This window comes from Hyperoodon ampullatus (assembly GCF_949752795.1).
Source record: "Hyperoodon ampullatus genome assembly, contig: scaffold_640, whole genome shotgun sequence".
Taxonomy (NCBI): domain Eukaryota; kingdom Metazoa; phylum Chordata; class Mammalia; order Artiodactyla; family Ziphiidae; genus Hyperoodon; species Hyperoodon ampullatus.
Window position 1 is genome coordinate 73,672 of NW_027640770.1, and position 9,329 is coordinate 83,000.

The following is a 9,329-nucleotide window of genomic DNA, read 5'->3' on the forward strand; positions in this document are numbered from 1 at the left end:
TCACCAAAGTGGCAGCATATCATGTGTGTTATAGTTGTATTGATTATATTGACTCTATTGACTATATTAACTATGTTGTGTTAACAACGTATTGTATAACTATATATTGAAAAGGCAAAATGCTGTACCTTATTTCAGAGAAAATCATTATGTTGGCAAACGCCAAATTGTACATTGTAGACGGGTCCTAGGAAAAGAAGATTTAATTCATAGTGGACAAGAGGTTAGCTTCTGTTTTCAGCCATGTGCTATTTCAAGAATTAAGCATCATGAATAATACAGGATATAAGAGGAATAGTCTAAAGACGGAAAAGCACATTTTGATTAGGAAAGAGAATTTAAGGCTTAAGTCTTTTTTTTTTTTTTAAGGAAAACTGCCTTATTACTATGAGATAAGAAAATTGTTTCCTTCTTTCCTTCCTTGCTTTCTTCTTCTTCTTTTTAACCTTTTTTATTTTGGATATCTGACCTCTAAGCTGAGATGACTGAAAATGCCTCCTCTGGGCATCAACCTTTTTGAAAGACTTTTTCCCCCTCCCTAAGGGCTATTTGTCTCTTGGAGGCATTGTCTACATTACTCACCAAGAGGCAAACATTTGTCTTTGCACTAAATGCTGACACCTCCTGATAAGAGGGAAGCTGCAAAGTAGAAGAATTGAAGGTCAATATGTTGATATTGGTCTCAAGCGCATTGATGTACATTTGTGTATTGGGGAAGGGGAGTGAAGCTTGAGAGTGGGCCAGTGGGGAGGGGTAAATATTTTGTGATGCTGTGTACCTATGGGCTTATAAAGTTTACAGCTGCATTAGGAGGACAAGCATTACCATTAGCATGAAAAGTAGGGCAGACCTCATTTGCAAAAGCTTCTAGCCATACACATAGGGAAATACATAAATGATACACCTTATTGCATTCACCCATTCACACTCCCCTGTTCACGCTAATTGGAAATTTCAATCCATTTCAGAGAAGTAACACAGCTATCAATCATTTTCCCTGGCACGAATCTTCCAGGAGGAAGAAAATGGAATACACCTAGCAACAGGGCTCACGCACTAGCCCATGTGTCTTAGATTTAATATCTGATCACTAGCTGGATTGAAGCCAAAAGGTGGTTCACAAATTTGCTGCACATTAGAATCACCTGGGGAACTCTGAGACCTCCATGTGCCCAGGCTCCTCCCTAGACCTACTGAATCAAAATCTCGGGCTGGGACCCAGACACCAATGTTTTTCTTAAAAGCTCTTTAGGTAATTAATACGAGCAGCAAAGCTTGAGAACCAGCCCAATAACGGGAACAAACTTATTTCACACAGATAAAGTGGGGCAATTCATATGTTAAAAGAACATGAATATATATATATATATTATATTTCTTTTTTTCTCTTTATTCTGTTTGTGTTTCAAATAGGCTTTTTTTTTTTTTCGCTTCTGCAAAAAGCGTTATTGTTTCCATTCGGTCCAAGGCTTGGGAGAGGGCTCCAGGGCGGTTACAAAGCTGCCTAGTGGCTGCATAGCGGGGCTTCAGGCAGAAGCTTTGACGCCAGAGGGGCTCCTCAGCGGCCGCTGGACTTCAGAGACTCCTGTTTGGCTCGAGGGTGAGCCTTTTGAAGAGATACTCGCCCAGCACAGCCTGCGGACCAGCCAGCCTGCGGAGGTTGGTCAGGTGGTCGCCCATCTTCTTGATGAGTTTCACCTGCTCCTCCAGGAAGCGGCTCTCCGGGAAGTCACAGAGGTGGGAGTCTGCGCGGGCAGAACCCAGGGCGCGCAGATCCGATAGTGCCTGGTTCAGATTCTTCTCCCTAAGAATGGCGGCTTCCACAGCCTCCTGGGTTTTACCCCACTCACCTTGAGAAGGCTTCCACGCATCCTGGAAGAGGGCGCGGCCGCAGCACTGGTTTTGCATTTTCAAGAGACGTTGGGCGCCCTCACACTTCTCCTCAGCCAGTTGGCGAAAAATGTGGCCCCCACTGTCCAGAGTCCCATTGTTGCTGTCGAAATAGAAGCTCAGAGAGAGGTAAGTGTCCACAGATGCATGTTAACAGGCGGTGGACGGCGGCCTCCACCTCGATGGAATAATTCTGACGAACCTGGGAACTCATGGTTGATCTGTGATAAGGAGCTAAGCTCAGAAAACGGTGTTGGCCTGTCCTGGAGGCTGAGGATAGCTGAGTGGCTGATTCCAAAGGTTGCGACAGGAAGAAAGGTTGGACGGTGGTCGGGGGCTGGAGCAAGGAGCGTCCCTGGGTCTGTTCATTCCAAACGCTGTTGAAGCAAAAGACAGATCTGCAGGACTGCCGAGCGCACTGCCTCAAATAGGCTTTGATATAAGTGAACAAGAAGTCCAAGCAAGGACAAAACTTACCCTGCCCCCCCACCAAAATAGCTGGCGATACTAGAATCTAGATCTGGGAAGAGATTCTTCCATTACTTTCTTAACATTCCAAGCCACTAGAGCAGTGGTTCTCAAGGTATGGTCACCTTGTAACCAAGCAGTACCCTATGGGGCCTTCCTAGGACAGACCCATCCCCCATAGCCTCTGCTGTAGTTCCTCTCTGAAGTACTCAGATAATAGTATCTCAGGCATATTTCTTGAGTTTTCAGATGCTAAAAACCACCACCCAATGGAAGAAATGAACTCCTTGATGATCATGAGCACGTAGCCCCCACACCTTCTGGCACCTAAGGATAGATAATGTTACCTGTCCTGTGGCCTCAACATCAACCAATCAGAGGATTGTGCATGAGATGATCACATTCCCTGGGACGTCCCTCCCTCACCTGGCCTTTAAAAATGCTTTGCTGAAATCCTTTGGAGATTTCAGGGTGTTTTGGAACACGGGCCACCCCTCTCCTTGCTTGATCCTGCAATAAACCTTTCTCTGCTCCAGACTCGATCCTTTAGGTTTGTTTGGCCTCACTGTGCTTTAGACACACGAACCTGCATTCGGTAACAACCTGACCAGCTTTACCAGCTTCCCCTGATAATGTGTCATATATTCAAGTTTTAGGGCCCTGTCCCAGCCCTATGGAATCAGCAACTCTGGTGGGGCTCAGTGATCTCTGTTATAACAGGCCCTCCAGATGATTTTTATTCACCTTAAAGTTTGAAAATATCTGCATTGTCAGCTGGCCAAAGCGTCCACCAGCAGGTGAAGGGGAGTGGCGCCTGGAAAAGATAGGGAGTAGCCAAGGCAAGTACAGCAGCATTTGCTGTGGTAGTAATGGAGAATGCCTTTTCTCCACTGGTTGGCACAGACTAGTATCTGGGAGCAGTGGCAGGGTTATTTAGGATGCTTTACATTTCAGTGTAGAGTGACCTCTGTCCTGGTTTGCCAGGGACTTCCCCTGTGTGAGCACTTAAAATCTCATCCTGGCAAACCCCTTAGCCCTGGATTTGAAAAACTTAGGGAATAACATGAAATTTAGGGGAAACATGATCTAGGTTTTGGGCAAGTCACAAGTGCTAATTAAAGCTAAGCAAGTATGGACAACATCTAACCTTCTTTACCCAGTTGCGGCGGGGGGATAAATCTGATTGGGTGAAAGGACTTATTGTTGAGAAATCTTTGTAGAAACATCCCCTTCTGCTTAGTCCGCTGGTTCTCAGTTCTGGCTAGACCTTGGCATCGTCTGAGGAGATTTAAAATGATTTTATTGGTTTAGGATGCCCAAATGTTGGTGTGTTTTTAAAAAGTGCTTCAGATGATTCTAATGTGCAGCCAAATTTAGGTGCCACTGCTTAAGCTTTTGAACCGCTGCTACATATTTTCACCTCATCTTCCTATGAGAATATCCAACTGTAGTTGGTTTGTTTTTTTTCTTTTCCTTTTTTTTAACTGTCTTATTATAAGATTTACTGTCTTAAATAAGATTGAATGTACAGAAAATCCTGCTAGTCCATCTGGTATAGCTGGATCCTTAGAATAATATCGTTAAGATATATACCATTTAAGTATTGTGACTGGTCTTTTTAAAATTAACATATGCATTGAATTAGTACCATCTGTTTTGAAGTTGTCATGTTGGGTAACTATACCTCTAATCTGCTGCCATTGCTAAATATCTGGACACCTCTTATTAGGAATTGCTTTTAAACATCTTTAGGGATCAAAACTAAGATTGCTGTATTATTTGTACTGGGACCACAAAAACCTCACAAAGTTCCCCCGCTGTACCTTCTACCCCCATCTCTAACCCTTGGCAACTTCTAATCTGTTCTCCATCTCCACAGTATTGTTATTTTAAGAATAATATGTAAACATCATCATGAATTACTTAATCTTCGGAGATTGGCTTTAAAAAATTTTTCCCTTGGCATCGTTCCCTTGAAGTTCATTTCAATTTTTGCATATATTAATAATTTGTTCCTTTTTGTTGCTCGGTAGTATTCTATCATAAGATTTTACCACAATTTGTTTCAACATTCATCCATTGAAAGACATTTGGGTAGTTGCCAGCTTTGGGCTGTTATAAATAAAACTGCTATGAACATTTATGTGTAAGTTTCTGTGGGAACTTAATTAATTTTTGTTTCTTTTGGATAAATGCTCAAGAGTACAATTACTGCATTGTAGGGTGAATCTAATTTTAGGATTAAAAGAGACTGTCAAGCTGTTTCTCAGAGTGGCTAAACCATTTTATTTTCCCACCTGTGATGTGATATAATTTTTCTATGTACTCGCCAGCATTTGATGTTGTCACTATACTTTAATTTTAGTTATTCTCTGATATCTCATTATGGTTATAATTTGCATTTCCCCAATGGTTAATAATGTTGAGCATCTTTTCATGTGCTTCTTTGCCATGTGTATATTCTCTTCCATGAAGTGTCTGTTCCTGTCTTCTGCCTATTTTCTAGTTGGATTTTTTTACGGTGTTTGGAGAGTTCTTTGTGTATTATAGATACAAGTCATTTGTCTCATATGGGATTTTCAAATATGTTTTCCCACTGTGTAATTTGAGTTTTCATCCACTTAAAATGATCTTCTATGAAGCATTTTTAACTCATTTTGATGAGATCCAATTTATCAGTTTTTGCTTTTATTGATCATACTTTCGGCTCAAGTCTAAGAATTATTCACCGAGTTCTAGATGCCAAAGATTTTCTCCTATTTTTTTTTCTAAAAATGTCCTGCTTTTACATTTAAGATTATGATCCACTTTGATTTAATTTTTGTGTAAGGTGTGGAGGTTTAGGTTAAGGTTCATTTTTTGTTTTTTTGTTTTTGTCGAGGGATGTCCAACTGTTTCAGTACCATTTTTTGAAAAGTCTATTCTTCCTTGATAGCTTTCGCACTGCTGTCAAAAACAAGTTAAATGTATTTATGTCAGTCTATTTCTGGGTTCTCTATTCCATTCCATTGATCTGTGTATCTACCCTCCATCATTACTGCAAAATCTTGAAATTGGGTAGATTAATTCCTCCCATTTTAATCTTCCTTTACAAATTGTTTTAGCTATTCTTCAGCCTCTTCTTACCATATAGATCTTAGAATAAGCTTGTCTATATCCACAAAAACCTTGAGGGTATTTTAAGAGTAATTATGTTAAGCCTCTTAACTTGGGGAGAATTGACATCTTTATTATGTTGTGTTTTCTAATCCATGAACAAGGTATGTCTCCCTATTTTTGGGGGACTTTTAAATTTTTCTTCATCAGCATTTTGTAATTTTCAGTATAGAGGACCTATAAATGTCTTATTGGGCTTATATTTAAGTATTTATTTAGGTCAGTTGTAAATGGCATCACATATTTTTATTTAAGCTTCTACACATTTGTTATTAATATATAATTTGATAAAATTGTGTTGATCTTGTACTCTAAAACATTTACAAACTAATATTATTTCTCAAGCTTTTTGTGGATTCCTTGGTATTTTCTCCATTTAGATTATCATCTCATCTTCACATACAGACAGTTTTACTTTTCCTTAGGCAATATAATAGGATATATTACTATTCAACATTCAGTAGGCTATATTCCTTCCTATTCAACGTAGTAGGAATAGTCCTTTTATCTTTTTTTTTTTTTTTTTTTTTTTTTTCGGTACGCGGGCCTCTCACTGCTGTGGCCTCTCCCGTTGCGGAGCGTAGGCTCCGGATGCGCAGGCTCAGCGGCCATGGCTCACGGGCCCAGCTACTCCGCGGCATGTGGGATCTTCCCGGACCGGGGCATGAACCCATGTCCCCTGCAGCGGCAGGCGGACTCTCAACCACTGCGCCACCAGGGAAGCCCCCTTTTATCTTTTAAATAAACGTTTTAAAATTTAACTTTTAAATTTATGTATTTATTTATTTTTGCTTTATTTTCTTAGTAGAACCTCCATTAATATATTTAATAAAAGTGGTGAGAGCAGATATCGGTGCCTTGTTTCTGATGTTACAGAGAAAGCATTCAGTCTTTCACAGTGAAATATAATGTCGGTATAGGTTGTTTGTAGATCCTCTTTATGAGTTTCAGTATGTTCCTTTTCTATTCCTAGTTTGCTTGGAGTTTTTTTTTTTGTTCTTTAAAAAAAATTTTTAATTTTATTATTATTTTTTTACAACTTTATTGGAGTATAATTGCTTCACAATGCTGTGTTAGTTTCTGCTTTATAACAAAGTGAATCATTTATACATATACATCTGTTCCCATATCCCTTCCCTCTTGAGTCTCCCTCCCTCCCACCCTCCCTATCCTATCCCTCCAGGCGGTCACAAAGCACCGATCTGATCTCCCTGTGCTATGTGGCTGCTTCCCACTAGCTATCTACCTTATGTTTGGTTGTGTATATATGTCCATGCCTCTCTCTCGCTTTGTCACAGCTTACCCTTTCCCCTCCCCATATCCTCAAGTCCATTCACAAGTAGGTCTGTGTCTTTATTCCTGTTTTACCCCTAGGTTCTTCATGACATTTGTTTTTTCTTAAATTCCATATATATGTGTTAGCATACGGTATTTGTCTTTCTCTTTCTGACTTACTTCACTCTGTGTGACAGACTCTAGGTCTATCCACCTCATTACAAATAGCTCAATTTCGTTTCTTTTTATGGCTGAGTAATATTTCATTGTATATATGTGCCAAATCATGAATGGGATTGGATTTTGTCAAATGCTTTCTCTGCATTAATGGATAGGATCACATGACTTTTCCCCCTCAATCTATTGGATATGGTAGATTACATTGTTTGATTTTCAAATACTTAACCAACTTTGCATAACTGGAATAAATACCACCTATCATGGTATATTATTCTTTTTATATATTTCTGGATTTCATTTGCTAATATCTGGCTGAGGATTTTTACAGGCAATTTCATAAAACATATTGGTCTGTAGTTTTCTTCTTTCTATACTATTCCTGTCTGGTTTTGGTATCAAGGTAATACTGGCTTCATAAAATTAATTAGGAACTGTTCCCTCTACTTCTATTTCTTATCAAATCATGTAAAATTGGTTTTAATTCTTTAAGTCTTGGGTAAAAGTGAAACATCTAAGCCTGAATATTTCTTTTGGGAGTTTTTAAATGAAAAATCAGTGTTTCTAATGGTTACAGGAAAATTGAGATTATCTATTTCATCTTGGCTGAGTTTTGGTAGTTTTGGGTGTAGAAGCATTGGCCCATTTCATCTACATTTTTGAATTTATAGTGTAGACTTGTTCATAATAACTTGTCCCTTATTAACCTGCAGGATGTGTCATGGTATCCCTGGTTGCATTTCTGATAGCTGTGATTTGTGCCATCTCTCTTTTTACCTTTATCAGTCTTGCTAGATCTTTATTGATTAAATTGTTTATTTCCAAGAACCAGCCTTTTGTTTCATGGATTCCCCCACCATTTTCCTGTTTTCAGTTTCATGGACTTCTGTTTCATCTTTATTATTTCCTTCTTTCTGCTTCTTTAGTGTTTTTTCCTATTCCTTTTTTACTATTGTAATATAGAAAATTAGATTATTGCTTTGAAATATTTTCTTTCCCAATTTAGTGCTATAAACTTCCCTTTCAGCATTGCTTTCACTTCATTCCACAAACTTTGATCTGTTATATCTCCATTTTCTTTTATTCTATGCATTAAAAAATTTTTCCTTGACGCTGTCTTTTTTACCCATGAGTTATTTGGAATTGTGATGTTTAGTTTTCATGTGATTGAAGATTCTCCTGTTGTCTTTCTGTTATTCATTTCTAGTCTGATTCCATTATGGCTAGAGAACATACTCTGTATGACTTTAATTCTTTTTAATCTGCTAATGTTTTTTTATCGCCCAATATATGGTATATGAGTGAATGTTCCACGGACACTTGGATATGTATTCCACTCTTATTGAGTGTGTTCTTTAAATGTCAGTTATGTCCTGTTGATTGATGATGTTTTCAGTTCTTCCATATCCTTGCTGATTTTTCGGTCTGGTAGTTCTATAAATTGCTGTGTTGAAGTCTCAAATAATAATTGTGGATTTAAAATTTTCTCCTCATACTACCTTTTTCAGTGTTTGCTTCATGTATTTTGAAGTTCTGTTGTTTGGTGCACACACATTTAGTAACACTAGGTCATCTAGGTGGATTATTCCTGTTATCTTTATGTAATGACCCTCTTTGCCCCTAATAACTTCCTTTGCTCTGAAATCTACTTTATATGATATTAATTTAGCCATTCCTGCTTTTTCTGATTAACGTTCACATGATATATCATTTTCATCCTTTTACTCTGAACTACCTATATCATGATGTTTAAAGTAAGCTTCTTATAGACAGTATATAGTTGGATCATGCTTGTGATTTTTTAATCTACTCTTCCAATCTCTGTCTTTGACTTGGCTATTTAGATAATTTACAGTTAATGAATTATTGCTATGTTAAAGATTAGGTCTACCATTTTATTTTTTGTTTTGTCTTTTACCTTAGTTTCTCAATCTTGTGTTTCTCTTATTTTGCCTTCTTGTGGGTTACTTAAACATTTTTTAATAAGCCCATTTTAATTTAATTTATTTATAATCATTTGTGTATACTGTTTGTATAGTTTTCTTAGTGGTTGCTTTTGGCATTACAGTATACATATGTAACTTATCATAGCCTACTGCAATCAGTGTTTTATTACTTCAAGTGAAGTTTCAAAATTTTACTTCCATTTAGGTCTCTTAATATTCCCCAGTTTTAAAGTTTGATTTTCTGTAGTATTTCCTTTGTCTACATTGAGAACCACATCACATGATGTCATAATTTTCGCTTTGACCATCATATAGTATTTAAGAAACTCACGAGGCTAATGATAGTCTCTTATATTTACCCCATTTGTTTTCACCCATTCCATTGTTCCCCTTTTCTTTCTGAAGTTCCCAGTGTTC

At 38.0% G+C, this 9,329-nt stretch overlaps 1 pseudogene across 1 annotated transcript; it reads right to left on the reverse strand.

Annotated features, from left to right (window-relative positions):
- Nucleotides 1-1,575: 1,575 nt before the first annotated feature.
- Nucleotides 1,576-2,104, reverse strand: LOC307070042 (ferritin light chain-like; annotated as a pseudogene). Its single transcript has one exon. The product of its transcript is annotated as a ferritin light chain-like (transcript).
- Between the last annotated feature and the right edge of the window lie 7,225 nt (nt 2,105-9,329).